Here is an 18451-nt window from a genome sequence, read left to right as displayed (position 1 = left end):
TATTTCATGGACCATGAGTGTGAATGTTAAAGCTATAGTATATAATAAAACTGGATGTTTGTGACTATCAAACCCACACATGAAATGCGACAATGCGTTGTATAATTTTGACTCTGAGCTGCGTAATGCTCTATTTAGAGTTATTTACAATGATGGCGGATATAACGTTACATGTACATTTGCTAGAACAACTGTTTAACTTCTATTTACAAACACAGGTCTCCTGTTTTGGTTTTGTGATGACATACAATGAAGCATCCGGAACGTTTGATGTCACACCTCAAGACCAAGATGCATCCAAACAGGTACTTCGCCAATTTCACTGTTTATAGGTATTCATTTGTTTAGTCATTCGTGTACTTTTTTACTCGTTTACTCGTGTATCTTGTGATAATGTTTACTGGAAGCACAGTGTCAGATGAACTGTAATTTCCGAAAGAAAAATGTACTTAATCAAATACCCAACTGTCCAGCAAAAGTCTTTGTCAAGAAATGAGCAATGCAGCAATGCTTCTGCGACGCCATGTAAAGATAACACGTGATTCGATGAGCAGTGGATCATAAGTTGCAGAAAGTTTATGGCTTGCCCCCCGTCTCTGATACAAAATGACCCATATGTAAAAAAAATATGGCTTCTTTTTCTTTTGCCAAAATGTTAGATAAATGTTTTCGTAAACTTTCTTTCACAAAGTTTCTTTTGTTCTTTTCTTGACAACGACTGGAGCTGGACATTAAAACTTGCAAGTTGAGGCCAGTTTTGTGCTGAAAACTTACATGTAGATGTTTAACTTTTCTTCATAACTACTTCTACTAGAGACTGATGAACATTCAAGCCAGCAATATTAACTGTACCGCACCATTCTTATTGTTTTTTCTGTATACTACACAAAGTTCTGGTTGGATGAAATCTACTGATTTGCTAAAATTTGATTATCCTGCCCTTGTCTTCACAGGTTTTGGGAAACTTGCCACGCAACTACGCAAACTTGGATGTTGCCAGAGCTGAGTATGTCAGCCCGTTAGAGCACTCCCAGGCAAAGGGGGGGTAAGTTTGATAGCCTTGAAACCCAGGTTCGCTCCAATGATCACTTCTCACACTGCGTAAACAGCAAGCGTGGCAATACCAAATGTTGGTAGGCGTTAAATGTTGTTATTGTTCAGGCAATTCCTTTCCTTTTGCCAATGGGAAAGAAAGAAAGATACAGATGTACATGTATTAGGCATTTGTCAGTCTTGCAAAACTATGATAGTGCAAATTCTGCACAATTTACTTATTGTTTGTTTTTACGCATTATGCGTCTCAGTTCTGGTGTGATTCTCTGCCTTTCTTCCCTTTTCGGAACACTGAAATAATGAAGTCATTGTTGATGAATGTGTTTTCCTGATAAGCACTGCTGTTCTGTTGTTTCTACCAGCCGTTCTTTAGCCGCTATACTCGAGGCGCCCTGCACGGTGAAGTGGTCCAATTCTTACCAAATCAAGCCCGCGGAGGAGGGAGGAAAGTGTGTGTACTTCGTTGCGGCGTCTTCAGGCGACATTTTTGTGGTGTTCTCCGCCATTCCGAGGGATAAGACCACCTGGTACCATCTCCAGATCAGTTACCAGGGTGTTGCGCTCTACAAGGTAACGCCATTATTTTCTAAAAGGGTTTCAAGCACCAACTGTTACAATACAGTCAGGTCAAGCAGTTCTAATCGTATTTGTAATAATTATAATACTATTATCTCCATGAAAAATGGAGATATAGTTACGGGCTTAGTACATGTGTGTGTTTGCATTTCCGGATCCGGATTTTTGTACTCAGCATAACTCAAGAAACTCTTGGTGGATTACGATGACATTTTGATATAGGTGTTGGACAGACACAGGCCCCCTTGTTTGTGACCTTGGTACTGTAGCAGAGCTTCTATTTTTTGTATCTTTTGGCCTGAACATGCTATGGCCTTCTTGTTACATGAGTCAGATTTTGTTTTCTTAATGGTCTTGATGTCTTGAAGTACTCATCAATTATATTTCACCAACCTTTGTGTAACAGTTCGAACATCCATATCTTGTTTATTGTGCCATTCTTAGGGAATGAAGCTGGTGAAATACGAGGGAGCGAAGAATGCCCGAAGTCTCGGTGACTCCAAACTGTTCCAGCCGTACTTCATTTGCCTGGAGGAAGACAGTGCAAACCAGCGAACCTACATCAAGTATGGCATCGGCTCTGACACTTCCGTAAGTGATATGTTTACACTTATCTATCTACATGGTTCTCTATGTCGATTCTGGTGTAGCACTGGTATACTTAGCTACTGCTTATGAGTACATTAAACGATTCTTTTAACATTTTCTGCCAACAGGAGAAAGGACTAGTCTACATGGTCTACAATGATGTGGGTCCACCATTGGGTATCCGTTTCTACTCCTTTGGAAGCGGGGAAAAGGACGTAGAGATCATGGACGCCCGAATCATCGAGGGAGGGGCACAGGGAGAGATGGAATGTACGGGAGGAACAGTCATGAAGGATGGGAAGTGTGTGGAAAACTGTCACCCCGAGTGTAACGGTGAGCTTGTCAGCCATCACAAGCCAATCAAGTCGCCGCAAACACTCAAGAGGCAACGTGATTGACTCCTCACTTTCCCTCGAACAACAGGAGGGAGTATCTTGTTGGCAGGGTATTTGATTGACTGACTAGCCCTAACGTCAACCAATCAGAAGGGTGATTCAGGCCGGTGTCACAGCGATCTCGCCCCCCCCCCCGTGATCTCGCCCCCCGGGGGCGAAATCACTAGCGATCTCGCCCTCCCCGGCTAGTGATCTCGCCCCCTATCTCGCCCCCCTTAGCGATTTCGCCCCCCCCCCAAAAAAAAACGGGTTTACATAACATTTTAGAAGTTTATTGGTATAAATCACACAGTGCAGTTTCAGAATGATATAAGAACACGAATCTGATACATAACTCCATCCATAGTATTAATATTAACTTTTTACATGTTGATAATACAGTTGAAGTTGTTTCGGACAAGGACGGTTGGATCCCTTGTATTCCCATTATTGCATATTCTTGAGTCTCGACATAAGATGCTTTTAATTGTATTCACCTGTTCTCAAGCAACCTACATATCTCCAATATGAAGTCTCTACCATGAATTGGCCACAAAAGAAGTATGAAATGTCTTTATTAGTTATGTAGATAAGATATTCATTAGAATATCGCACATTTTGTTGATGCACCTAACCTATGGATATCCAATATGACTGTTTTTCTAGTATTTAGAAACTCTGGTGTTTTACCCGTGTTTCTAAAACTGGTACTTTACCAGTGTTTTTGTAGCATTTCGCAACAGGTGTATTAAATTGTGCGTAGATACGCCAGGGCCTTTATTTGCTTGATAATACATGCAAGCTATCGGCCGACCTGGGGTAAAAATGAGCTTTGATGGGCATTTTCATTTTTCAAAAATATGTTTTTTACCAATACAGGATGTATCCCCATGTCCCCTGGATCGAAGCTCGACACGGAATGCCGCAGCTGTAAGCACTTTTCTTTGGACAAGGGCGGTGGAGTTATCCAGTGCGTCGCAGAATGCCCAGCCGGTACCGAACCAGGCTCCGATGGCAAGACATGCGCATGTAAGGACTTTGTCTTCAACAACGATGACGGAAGTTCCCGATGCGTCTCGGCATGCGGAACCGGTTTCGTACCGGGCTCCGATGGCAAGACTTGCGTTGGTAAGTTCGCCATCTGCCCTTGTACAGGTCAAGTCCTCTTGCAAAGATGAATGGTCAATATATTCGTCCATTAGTTGACAATACCCGGTTGCGTACATATTTACTATATATATATATATATATATATACTATAAATACTTGAAAGAGGCTATTTTTACGCAACAATTGTTTTTGTCACCGGAGTTTGTTACCTTCCTTAGGCAGGGCAATTTTGTCTGGTTCTAGTTGTTAACGTTTCTTTATCTATTTAACTGATATATATATATGTATATGTTACACTTCTTTACATTGGGGACCGTTTAAACATCGCAAAGAATCACTGCATATATGCAAATACTTTGCGTTTGTGACCGCATCTGTAAGCAGTGGTAAAATGTGAACCAATCAGAATTGTCCCGAGGAAGGTGACAGACAGTCATCGAAACGTCGGTGGAAATAGAGAAGTGGTTCTGCATTTAGTATCTTTATTCAGTGATGTACCAACCTGATAAAACTGTTCGCGGATATTTACTAGATATTTGTATTTTTCTTTAACAGCGGCAATTAAGTGGAGAAATGACTTTCGGTGTGGAAGGCAGTTTCCAGCCCCAGGAGCGAGCCCTGGGCGGTGTAACCCTAAGTCAAATGCGCCCTGTTGTTCGAATCAAGAGGGCGGACGGTGCGGGGCCTTGCCAGGTCACTGTGGATGCAGTAAATGTTTTGACTTTCGCAAAGGTATAACATAATTTTCGCGTCAAAAGTTTGTCTTGTAAACACACCGTTCTGTACACTTTATCGCCATGTTAGTGTTTAATGTCATTTTTTTAGCAAAGAAATGTGGAACTGGACCAGCAAGATGCTTGTTTTACCGTGCATCGTTTATCATATTAGTTAGTATTATTCAATATTTAGACGATGTTTACGGATACCAAAACATGATTTTGTACATTTAAGCAGCGTAAATGCGTCTACAGCATCGTAATAAAAGTATACAAACGATGGCATATTGTGTATTCGATGACCGTCAATCGTATCATGCCCTTTTACTAAACCACTCTCTTTGTATGGCATTAAAATTAAACACGGCGGTTACTTACCCGGGAATTCTTTCCCGTTGCTTGTCACGTTACTGGTCCTGAATCAACTGAATATTGATGGACAATAAGATATTAGAAATTGACATAATTTAGGCCACTAGAGAAAATGAGATAAAAAGTAGCCTTTAGAAATAAGGCATGTTGCTCAATTTGTGTACATATGACGCTAATGATGGTCATCTCTCCTTTGACAGGGGTCAATGTCGCGTTGCTGAAGCCAGCTTACCAAAGCAGCGGGGAAGCTCCTGCCAGCCGTGCCGTAGATGGTGACACCAACAGCGACTTTGGCGGTAACTCCTGCACCCACTCTAGAGCAGAAAACAGCCCCACCTGGTATGTGGACCTTGGTGAAACGTCCAAGGTTACAAGGTACGTGCACGGTACATACAGCAGTAGGTTAGAGATATTCAAATCTGACGAAACTTCGATTTTGGGTAGAGATTAGGCGTAGGTACCGGTACAGAAAATTCAGGTCCGGTCCGGAGGTTCAGGTCTTGGTCCAGGTCCAGGTTCAGGCCGGAACCAGGACCTGATTATGTAAAGTTGCGTCTTTAACTCCGGGTGGTTGTGGCCGCGATGTAGACGTCCTGTTGCTTTGCCATGTGTCTATGGGGACTGACAATTTCGGGGCGGACTAAAATTGGTCGTATTGAAAGCAAGGTTGTCTGTGAAAATTTGGTACAAATTAATTATAAAGTCCATTTCGATCTCGTTATCTTACTGTACCAGCCCCCCCCCCCCCCCCCAAACGCGTGAAAGGCGGTCGATATTATCTGTTAATTTTCCAATCTGTCAAAAATCCAGTCCACTGATTTTTATCAGGTCCGTTTTTTTCGGACCGGTTTAACAAGAAAACCTGAATTTGTACCGGTGCCCACCCCTGGTAGATATCGTCATGGGATTCTCCACTGGTGGTAGAGGCTGCGGTCACTATCTGTGGTAGATCAAAATCTCTACCCAGATATGTATATCATGAAAAACAATGGGTTTGTACATGGTCGTTCCTGGCATCTTCTTTTATGACTGAACATGTAACATTAGCAAAATTGCCACGGACAAGATCAAAATAATGCTAGGTTAAATATACCCTAGATGCTTTGATTAAAGACTTGAACTGTTACAAACTCTTTGTAAACAATTTTTGATAACCTGCATTGGATTATTCAAGTACACGTAAAAGGAATATGATTCTTATATAATATAAGTAAGTTATTAATTGTCTACATTAGTCCTTGACAAACTATACTTTTTGTGGTTATGCCAATTAATATATAGAAAATAAAAATTAAAAGGCTCAATATGTATGACCCAATTATGTGACTATTGATCTATCAATGATTACAAGCTTATCAATTTACATTTGTAAAATATTATGGAGTTTAACTTTATAAGTTGAATCTTCATCAAAACATACATTAAGTTGTTTTTCGTCTTCAATATCTACAGTGTTGTCATCTACAACCGCGATGACTGCTGTGGAGATCGACTCAACCCCTTCAACATCCACATCGGGGACTTCCGCACGGTCACCGACAACCCCAAGTGTGGTGGGGATCAGCGAATCGACCTGAGCAAGACGTCCATTTCCGTCTCATGTCCGGGAATGCGGGGACGCTATGTGGGCATCCGTCTTCCCGGAGCCAACCGTATACTGGCCCTGTGTGAAGTCCAAGTATTTGCACGTAGGCATTCACTATATTCACTTGATAAGAATTTTTCTGAGTCACTGACGAAAAGTAGTGGATGTTACCTGATCCGTCTGACCGTTTCCAAACGCAGTTGCTTGAGTAACATACTCTCCATGCAGAGGTTAGGTCCCGGCTGGTTTTTTTTTAATGTTCATTTAGGCGTTTTCATCGGGCTTTCTATTTCGTACCATTGACCGTGAGACAAAAAGAAAAAAAAAAACAATTACAAAATAGAAAGCATGAGAAAAACGACAAAAAAAGTCTAAAACAGCTGGCGCCGGAGAGGAACTTTCGCTTGGAGAATACAGTAACAGTGCTATTTGGCTTGTCTGGTACCTGATGAGTGTCGAACCTTCATCGACTTATTCACTAGCCGTGGATATGACACCATGTGTGACGTATGGCATAATGCATGTTATGCCACTTAAGGGGTGACATCCTTTGCAGGGCTACATTTCTAGTGCGAGTGCGCAAAAACAAGATGGGTAAAAAAAGGATATATCAATAAACGTTGTAACAAGGAGCCATGTGTTGAAGCAAAAGATGGTATCACAGCCAGATTTCTATCACATCAAATTCATTTATCCTGATTCCTTTATTGTAACTGCAGCAACCTATGGCAACATTTTATCACTTTTACCAAGTTGGAATCTACATTTATGGCTACCACATTGGTGCCGTTTCTTCAGCTGCCGAACTAAACTCAGTACAAAAAGTTTTGAATATCAACTTTGGTGTATCATATTTCTGTTATTTCTTCATAAACGTCAATGTGTTACATATCAATAGAAAGCTTGTGTGATTCCCTTTCCTATGGTATCAAGCTTACGAGCAACAGGCCTGTTTATGTGAATGGGTCACCAAAAAAAGTGCCCAAATTTCCTTGCTTCAGTTCAACACTGTATCACCCTGTTGGCATTGGCGCGCGTCAGAGATTCAATCAATCCTCTTTTCGCGTCACGTTTTTATACAGAACATGCAAGTTTGTTTTAGCACATTTGAGTAGATTATATCTGCATCTGCCCTTTGGCAGTTGGATGGCCGAGTCAAATTTTAAGCGTGGAGGCGACAAGGAGAACCGCACGCTGACATGGCGAGAGTAACTTTCAGTGTTTGGTGGTGGAGGCAGCGTCATGGTGTTGGGCGGTGTAACCGCCATAGGAAAAAGAAGACTCGTCATCATTCAAGGCAACTTCAATGTGGTGACATAGGGACATCCTCCTCCATCCATTCACAATATCCTACCTCTTCAATATTGGACCAAGTGCCATTCTGCAAGATTACAACCCCCGTCCACAAACAGCAAGGACCTTTGCAGACCATCTCACGGATGCTGGAGTACTTAGTGAGAGCATTAGTGGCTTTGATGGACATGTCCTGATTATTCAACTTGTCTTCATTCTTAAGTCAATACCGACGGAAGAAAATGTATGGCATCATTTCCGTGTCAAAATTTCGTATTGAAAAAGGTACCTTAAAGAAGTGAAAATAGACGTAACTACGTCTACGATGCTTTGAACAAAACGTCGTTTCGGTAGGCCTTAGGGGGCCTTTTTAACGATGTCCATACGTCCCCTCTCCACAGCTTTACAATTTCCGTGTCAAAATAACGTTTTGGAAAAGGGTACCTTAAACAAGCGAAAATACGCGTACGACGTTGCGACAGGGACGTATACCATATCGTATCGATATGGCATCATTTCCGTGTCAAAATATCGTATCTAAAAACGTACCTTAAAATAGCGTAAATACGTCGACGATATACGTATTTTCCGATTAAAACGATATCGTTTACGTATACGTTATTGTCTCGGAACAAAAATATCGGAAAACTCCATCATGGGCCCATTAGACCCAGCAAACTTCACTTTGCTAAGATAACGTTATAAGAAGAATCTCAAATGACCGTCATCGGGTATACGATATCGCAATCCAGACGAATTTTTTTTTTCATACGGTATCGTTCTGGCATGTACATTCTAAACATCGTATCACAATATGTTCGTTAAAGTAACGTGCGCGATGTTGCGATAGGGATGCACAGACAAACTGCCTAAAATATTAGTTTCTTGACTAAGTTTTCAAATTTAACAACCCCTTGACATATGTCAGGGTATGAATAAATCAGTTGCTGTGTAGAACGATGAACAAAGAATTAACTAAATTGAGAACAAAAGCAAAATTACAAACGGTATGAGGTCTCTATTGTCTTTGAAGGAATCTGTCCGGAAGACAACCGAATCGTACTGCACAGTGGTAAGACGTACACCGTCCCTGAAGGTAGCTCAACGTATGAGGGCGCACAGGAAGAATGCAGACGACAAGGCGGCATCGTTGCGATTCCAAGGGACGAAGAGGAACAACGGAACCTGGTGTTCCTAAAGAACTGCGTCAGCAGGTAAAGCCCTGGTCACAAAGCGCGTACGATTTCTTGCGATGGAGTATTCCGCATATTGTACGATGAGCGCAGTGAATCGCAGCAAAATCGTAAGCAAAATCAGCCATTGCAGAGCATCGGATGATGTTCAAACTTTTTTCCAGCGTCGTACGATTTTTCACTTGTGTTTCTTCTGAAAAGCCACCTGAACGCGTTCGTGCTTCTTTAACCAACCAAACGTGGCCCTAGCTGTTGAATACCTTCCTATAATGTCTTTCACTGTAAAAATTAATTAAAAGAGACCATGACAATACGAGTATTACAAGCAAAGGTTCAAGTCAAGCACAAGTACTGGTATGGTTATCTTGACCTGCTTGACGACTCTACGAGTCAGGCTTTTTCGAAGATCGTACATGTATTATGATATGCTCTCAACAAAAAATGTCATCATTCAAAAATGGTATCATAAGCATTATATCATATATATTTCCGATTCATAGAGCCTGTCTTTCTGTTCGAGTTGTCCCCATGGTTACGGTTATGGTAATCTGACCCAAGACTGGCGAGAGCTGAGATCTAATCTGATTATGAACCCAATGCATGTAGTGATCAAACAATTGTCTTCATCACCTGTACGTGATACCGACTCTGCCACGTGAAAAATCTTGCCTTGAAGGCAGGCTCCTCTTCGTGCGCGATGTTCTCTGGTTGCTTCAGTGAACAGTTGCGACTGATATAATTGACATTTTCGTCAACATCGACAATATCATGGAAAACTAAAACTATCACAACATGCTATAAGTTTATGAAACGTTAACGTCATCAGTATAAAATGACCGTAATGAAGTCTGCTATGGGGGCAATGGGGAAACTTTGAACATGTTTAAAATCCATTTCAGCTCCCTTTTTCGTCATAGGACGCTCCCCGATTTACTATGATTTACTGCGATTGACGCAGGTACGCTCTTCTGACCTCATCGTACGATGCACTACGCGCTTTGTGACCGCGGCTTTATATATTTATATATTTAAACCATTGCTTCCGATTCTCCCCCGACTTACGACGCACTGCGCTTATACCGCGCATCGCAAGGAATCGCAAGGAATCGTACGTGCTTTGTGACCGGGGCTGAAGGTGACAACTGTATGAGCTTGGGCCTCACTGTTAGTTGAATGGAAATTCGTGAACAGTTTCATCAGTTTGGTACGTCACTTAATAAAGAAAGTCGTTTACACAAATATTGCTTTATTCATAACGACTTTTCGGTGACCGTCTGTCACCTTCCTCATGGCAATTCTTGCTGGTTCACATAGCACTGTAGCACAAGATGTTGCTGCGTCCGATAGACGTTGAATGGATATTGTTGTCTGCAGAACTAGCAAGAAGAGAGGCAATAACAAACTGATGTCATGCACTTCTACATTTAACAATATAGGGACGATCAGTTTTGGCTTGGTATGAAGAAGACAGCGGGTGTCTGGAGAGACGGCAGGGGCACCGCACTGGGCAGTTTTACGAGCTGGGCGTCCGGGGAGCCGAGCAACAGATACAACTGTGCGCACATCGTCTTCGGGGATAAAGAGGGGGAACGACGAGACAAGTGGGCAGGCGCAACCTGCCTCCTACGATTCCGCTACGTCTGCGAGATACAGGATGGTAAGACATATTCAACTTCTCTTTTCGATCACCTTTGGCAGAATCACTCTAAACAAAATATATATGGTATGATAGAATTGTCCGATCAAAGACGACATCCAAACGGAAATACCAACTGCGCCGATTGAAGAATCTTTATAATAGAAAGTTTATTTGCAAGTTCATGCCCTGAGGCTAATTGCAAGTACATGGTAGAAACATTTGTAATCTATGGCCATAATCATCACGCACTTAAACGCACGTTTTGTGATACGATATTCCGATATAGAATGTACATACCAGAACGATGCCATATCGATACGATATGGTATACGTACCTGTCGCAACATCGTACGCGTATTTTCGCCTGTTTAAGGTACCCTTTTCCAAAACGTTATTTTGACACGGAACTTGTAAAGCTGTGCAAAGGGGACGTATGGGCATCGATCAAAAGGCCCCTTAAGGCCTACCGAAACGACCGTTTGTTCAAAGCATCGTAGACGTATTTACGTCTATTTTCGCTTCTTTAAGGTACCTTTTTCGATACGAAATTTTGACACTGAAATGATGCCATAGAAAACTAGAGTTCGACAAACACATCTCTTCGCCAAATAATCATGCCTTTATCTAAGACTTTAAGGTCTTATTCATGTATTACTAAATAGTAGCATGAACTTTGAACCTCACAAAGCCAGAAATGCTCCCCAAAACAAGTCTGTGATCACACATGACCTGGTACCATGCCTGGTCAATCATAATTTCATGCCTTCCAGAGGTTTTGTCCCCAGTGTAACAGCGTCCAGCTCACAAGCTCCTCCAGCAAAACATCTCTGTAACAGCTGCGTCTATAGATATTGGTCAATGTATATATATGTATATATATAGAAAACAGTTAATTTCTGTTAATTGGCCACTGTTTACAACTAAATGCATCTTTCCATGTAGATTATTATCTATTAGTACCTTTCAGCCCAAAACAGTGCAAACAAGTTTGAAAGTCCTATCATGGAATTCAGTGGATTTCTGTACTTTCCTCATTAATTATGCAAATTAGCTGTTGATTTGAATAATTAGCAGTACATTATGTAAGTCGTCACTTAGGCTATCTACCACTCAAAAATCACGACCACAGCATGTTCAGAACACAAGATGTAAAAAATTGGCTACAGTACCTTAGGAAGCCGCTAGGGGGCCCACTATCATACTCGACCTTCGTTGTTCTGACCCCTACCCACCTACCAAATATTATCAGGATCCTTTCAAGGCTTTTGGAGTTATACATTACACAAACAAACGGACGCACACACTCGGCCCGCTACCGTCCTAACGGAAAATGATATGCCAACTATTTTCGAACACAACCTTCCTTTCTGCAAACGCTACTCAAATGCCAAATATCATGAAAATCCATACACAGATTCTTGAGTTATATGCTGTTGGAATGGATTTATGAACGTTCCTCATTAATTATGCAAATTATCTGCTGATTTGCATAATAAGTATTACATTGTGTAAGTCATCACTCATACTATCTACATACCAAAAATCCTGACGATCCGTCAACACGTTCTCGAGTTATTCTCGTCCAAAGTTTGAAAGGAAATCTGTGCCTGCAGTTCCTAAAAAGCCGCTAGGGGGTCCAAACTCACAGCACTTACTCTCTGTCCCAAGGGCTATCTACCATTTAAAAAATCATGACCACAGCATGTCCAGAAAACGAAGTGTATAATTCTAAAGTTTTGCTGCAGTACTTTAGGCAGCCACTAGAGGGCCCATTATCAAACTTGACCTTCGTTTTCCTAACACCCACCCACCTACCAAATATCATCAGGATCCATTCAAGGGTTCTCGAGTTATCTTGCATACAGACAAACGCACTTACATACAAATCCCGCTACAGCACCGTAGGTAAGGGCTAGGTAAACCATTTTCGCACTTGACCTTCCTCTCTAAAACCGCTACACACCTACCAAGTATCGTGAAAATCGCCCAGCTGCATTTTGACTTATGCTGCCCAAAACAAACCCAAAAAACATACCAAGCTTGCTGCAGTACCGTAGGAAAACGCCAGGTAAACCGTTTTCTAACTTGGGATTTCTTTTGACAACCGCTACACACCTACCAAAAATCACAAAGTTCCATCAACAATTTCTGGAGTTATTTGCTGTTGACCTACATACAGACCCAAGTCAGCAATAACATACTCTTCTTGGCGAAGAGAATGATCTGAATGGAGAGTTTGACTTTAGTAGAGTAATTTTGGCACTTTATTTTTGTGACTCGTAATCAGGCCTGGTACTCGTTCCATGAATTTACAATCATAAAATACTCTACTCAGATATGCTGAAAACAAACATGGATGTTCTATATACCAAACGTTGGGCGAAAAAAGGATTGATTGAATCATTGTCAACTGCGGCCATAACAACCGGATGATACAGTGTTTAACGGAAACGGGGGAATTTGGGCACTTTTTCGCGACCCTCTCACGTAAGCAGGCCTAGTGCAGGGTAGTTATATTAACAATGACGATAAGTTTGATACCATTGGAAAGAAAATCATTCAAGCTTTCAATAGATATATAATATATTGAAGTTGATGCAGAAACAACAGAAATATGATCAACCGAAGCTAATATTCCAAACTTTTTGTGCCGAGTTTAGTTTTACTTGTACAACAACGCTCTTTGCTACTTTATAAGTGTGACCTGTAAGTTACCAGTACAATCAAGGATAGAACATGACATGTTTTCCAAATTTCGGATTTTTTTGTCATGTTGGCCCTCTCCGGAAGGTATTTTTTTATAGATCTTCATCAATGTGCACGCGATGATGTCATACATAACATTTACTGCCTGCCTCACATTGCAGTCAGCCCCTATACCCCCCCCCCCCAAGTAAAAAGATTCGGAGGCCGAGGACGTGCTACTTAAGTAATTAAACCTAGGGGGATACATTCCACTAACACTTTGGAGATCTCACAAATGCAGCTTTTCTTGATATTATCATCTTTTTTAATAAATGATTAAATTTGGCAAAAGAAATTGTCAACCCATAATTCGAGTTAAGTTCTTTTTTTGTATGCCATACTAGGCTAGAGGCCACTGCGGAGGCAAGCCCAGTCACGGACCTACACCCTGTTGTGCCGGCGGCGGTTGGTGAACAACACGGCGGGTCACTTCATCTGCTGAAAGAATTACAGAAAGTCATAAATCATCGAATGTCTTTCATGGAATTGTCATCATTTATGTATATCAAGCAATAACCCCTGTGTACCGGCCTGCAGTCTGTCCTTGCACTGTATTTGTCAGCCATCAGCCAATCAGTTACCAACCAATCACGTCGCCGCTTACAGTAAAGAAGTGTCGTGATTGGCTATTTTTGTAACCAACAGGAGGAAATTTTAAAGTATATGACTGGTCGACAACATGCAAGGCTAGGGTTATAGCTTGATATATAGAAATGAGTGGCCTAGCATAAGAGGATTTGAAAGTCATTAATGTTTCGTTTATTTACAACTTTTAATCTTTTATGCTGATGCTGGTGTCTAGAATGCTGTCGTTCGATGATTATCACGGCTTTAGATAAACGGGTTTGATTATGAATTAGAGTTTGTCTACATTTGTGGTGATTTGATAGACTTATGTTCGTAGCTTTGTTCTTATTTGTTTAGTTATAATTTTGTTTGATATACAAGGGTCAGTCAGAAAGTAATGCCATATTAGGTGCATTTTTAATAAAATGTGTTGAAATTTGGCACACATGTAAAAGAACATACCTCCTTGTTTATTGAGACTGTTCAATTTATCAATTTGTTGTCCGGATTTTTTTGAGCGAATGGGCTGATTTCAAGATGCATGTGGACGCCCGTACTTGCTAACTTACTTCGTGTCATTTGATAATAATATGGTTTTAGTGATTGCAAGATCTGGTCTACATCAATGAAAAGTTTGTAGATTGTAAGGTTTGTATAGCCTCTATCAGGCTCCGTGGTAAAATATAATAGATATATTTACCCTGTCATGTTATGACAACTACTTCTGTCGCCTTACATGTTTGTCCGTTTTGTATTGTTGACACTAGGTGTATTTCCGGCGGTGGCGTTTTATGAATTTTTCGTGTTGTATTTCTGATAGTTGTTTCCACAATAAAGTACAATAATAAGCGTTGTCCTGAACTATTTGTAGGTTTCGTACATATCATGTGTTAAAGCTTAAGAATCACTGCTTGATTTCGATGATATAGCGAGTTTCACTTCCTCTTTTCTGACTGGCATTTGACCTAAAGTTACCAGAGAACCATCATGCCGTGCCTCTTACAGGTTGCATTAAGATATGTATTTGTAAATCTGCAATCTATAAAAGGTAATCTATACTTTATTTGCAGGTGTTTATTTGAGAAAGAGAGAGACAGAAAGAGATACAAGGAGAGACAAAAAGAGAGACAGAGAGAGAAAGAAAGATCAGGGCAAATTTTATGTATGTTACGACCGCCCAAAAACAAGTGCATGTGCAAGAGATACATGATTTACTCTCAAATCAACAACCAAACAAAGCATCGTTTTAAAATGTGGCAATAAAATCATATAAGTTGACGATCTCAAAGTAGCCTGTTTACCAAACCCCAGCGCACTGCATGACGGTTTATGTCGATACAAAGATGGCGACCTTGGCCTTGCAGAGAAGGAAGAGAAGACTACGAAGATCGTTGTATGCAGTTTCACCGAGTTTCATGTAAATATAGGAGTACAGACATGAGATCCGACACATTCACATTGTATGTATTACGTTCAAATATGGCATTGTGACGTTTACTGTTAGCCTATACAAGCTACATGTCTGCTACATTTAAAAGCTACCAGCGAATTGGGGAGGGGGGTGTTCGTATGGGAATGTCAGCCCCATCTCTTCTTTTTTCTATTATATTTCTTTTTCAAGTTTGTACCTAAAGTAATAAGATTAAAAATCAACACTGTGTTCGGGCTTTTGGATGAGTTTCCCGTCTTCAAAGTTGCCTCTGTCACTGTTAGTTAAAGTTAAAGTTGCCCGTACATCAGTAAAAGATGCGTAGGGGTGGCGCCCATCTCCATTTCTGTAGCTCTTGGGCCACACATGTGCAAGCAACTACCGCAGGGGGCTGGTCCGCTGGTAGTGATGTGTGTTTAACTTCCATACTCTTCCTCATTAGTGCAGCAAACAATAAGATTATCTGTGGCTGTATATAATAACGTTACTGCACCCAATTTCCATTGGCAAAATGTTTCCACTTCCCAGGTTTTGACTAGTCTTCTGCAAATCTAATTACAAGCCTCGGACGTTTAAACAACTTAGGAAAATAACAACGCTTACGCTTCTTTTCTTGCGCTGCAAACCGTCTAGACTTAGTCTAAACTGTGAGGTCCATGCGCCAGCCATGTTGTATCCGCGCCGGTATCCAAGCAGAAAGGATGTTGAATGGAACCTCCTTCGTATTTCTTGAAAGCCCAGGGTTCAGTACTTACTGTATTCTTAATTTTTTTTTAAACAGGGCGTTAAGAATAGGTTCATAAAAGAGTACTAAATGCAGAAACAGAAGCAAAATAATAATAATGATCCAGGTGCTAGCATCTGCTTGGAGATCAGGAAAGCCAGCCAGCTCTAAGCAATACCCTAACCCTAACCCTAACCCTAACCCTAGCGGTAGTGCTTAAGTCATATCTCGGCAAGTAAGCACCCGATTTCAAAACGGTTTGCAGATTACAAATCTGTACCAACATACCTTTGTAATGATACCAAGTTTGACCGCCTAGAATACACTCTTAGCAATTTTGCTTCTAAGCACTACCATAACCCTAACCCTAACCCTAGCCGTAGTGCTTAAGTCATATCTCGGCAAGTAAGCACCCGATTTCAAAACGGTTTAAAGATTACAAATCTGTACCAACTTACCTTTGTAATGATACCAAGTTTGACCGCCTAGAATACACTCTTAGCAATGTTGCCTCTAAGCACTACCCTAAGTATAACCCTAACCCTAGCGGTAGTGCTTAAGTCATACCTCGGCAGGTAAGTACCCGGTTTCAAAACGGTTTGCAGATTACAAATCTGTACCAACATACCTTTGTAATTATACCAAGTTTGACCGCCTAAAATACACTCTTAGCAATGTTGCTTCTTAGCAATACCCTAACCCTAACCCTAACCCTAACCCTAACCCTAGCGGTAGTGGTTAAGTCATATCTCGGCAAGTAAGCACCCGATTTTAAAACGGTTTGCAGATTACAAATCTGTACCAACATACCTTTGTAATGATACCAAGTTTGACCGCCTAAAATACACTCTTAGCAATGTTGCTTCTAAGCAATACCCTAACCCTAACCCTAACCCTAACCATAACGCTAACCCTAAACCTAGCGGAAGTGCTTAAGTCATATCTCGGCGAGTAAGCACCCGATTTCAAAACTGTTTGCAGCTTACAAATCTGTACCAACATACCTTTGTAATGATACCAAGTTTGACCGCCTAGAATACAATGTTCGCAATGTTGCTTCTAAGCACTACCCTAACCCTAGCGGTAGTGCTTAAAGTCATATCTCGGCAAGTAAGCACCCGATTTCAAAACTGTTTGCAGCTTACAAATCTGTACCAACATACCTTTGTAATGATACCAAGTTTGACCGCCTAGAATACACTCTTAGCAATTTTGCTTCTAAGCACTACCATAACCCTAACCCTAACCCTAGCCGTAGTGCTTAAGTCATATCTCGGCAAGTAAGCACCCGATTTCAAAACGGTTTAAAGATTACAAATCTGTACCAACTTACCTTTGTAATGATACCAAGTTTGACCGCCTAGAATACACTCTTAGCAATGTTGCCTCTAAGCACTACCCTAAGTATAACCCTAACCCTAGCGGTAGTGCTTAAGTCATACCTCGGCAGGTAAGTACCCGGTTTCAAAACGGTTTGCAGATTACAAATCTGTACCAACATACCTTTGTAATTATACCAAGTTTGACCGCCTAAAATACACTCTTAGCAATGTTGCTTCTTAGCAATACCCTAACCCTAACCCTAACCCTAACCCTAACCCTAGCGGTAGTGGTTAAGTCATATCTCGGCAAGTAAGCACCCGATTTTAAAACGGTTTGCAGATTACAAATCTGTACCAACTTACCTTTGTAATGAACCCAAATTTGACCGCCTAGAATACACTCTTAGCAATGTTGCCTCTAAGCACTACCATAACCCTAAACCTAACCCTAGCGGTAGTGCTTAAGTCATATCTCGGCAAGTAAGCACCCGATTTCAAAACGGTTTGCAGATTAGAAATCTGTACCAACATACCTTTGTAATGATACCAAGTTTGACCGCCTAGAATACACTCTTAGCAATGTTGCCTCTAAGCACTACCCTAAGCAGACCCTAACCCTAGCGGTAGTGCTTAAGTCATACCTCGGCAGGTAAGCACCCGATTTCAAAACGGTTTGCAGACTACAAATCTGTACAAACATACCTTTGTAATGATACCAAGTTTGACCGCCTAGGATACACTCTTAGCAATGTTGCTTCTAAGCACTACCCTAACCCTAACCCTAACCCTAGCGGAAGCGCTTAAGTCATATCTCGGCAAGTAAGCACCCGATTTCAAAACGGTTTGCAGACTACAAATCTGTACAAACATACCTTTGTAATGATACCAAGTTTGACCGCCTAGGATACACTCTTAGCAATGTTGCTTCCAAGCACAACCCTAACCCTAACCCTAACCCTAGCGGTAGTGCTTAAGTCATATCTCGGCAAGTAAGCACCCGATTTCAAAACGGTTTGCAGATTACAAATCTGTACCAACATACCCTTGCAATGATACCAAGTTTGACCGCCTAGAATACACTCTTAGCAATGTTGCCTATAAGCACTACCCTAACCCTAACCCTAACCCTAACCCTAGCGGTAGTGCTTAAGTCATATCTCGGCAA

General features: G+C 41.2%; 1 long non-coding RNA gene across 1 annotated transcript; it reads left to right on the top strand.

Moving 5' to 3' along the window:
- The first annotated feature begins 251 nt into the window (after nt 1–251).
- LOC118423349 lies at nt 252–1506 on the top strand. Its single transcript, XR_004832035.1, has 3 exons — nt 252–305; nt 954–1045; nt 1416–1506. It is a non-coding gene; the product is annotated as an uncharacterized LOC118423349 (long non-coding RNA).
- The last annotated feature ends 16945 nt before the right edge of the window (nt 1507–18451 follow it).

This window comes from Branchiostoma floridae, chromosome 9, assembly GCF_000003815.2.
Source record: "Branchiostoma floridae strain S238N-H82 chromosome 9, Bfl_VNyyK, whole genome shotgun sequence".
NCBI lineage: Eukaryota > Metazoa > Chordata > Leptocardii > Amphioxiformes > Branchiostomatidae > Branchiostoma > Branchiostoma floridae.
The sequence above is the reverse complement of the archived record's forward strand: the minus strand, read 5'-3'. Positions and strand labels throughout refer to the sequence as shown.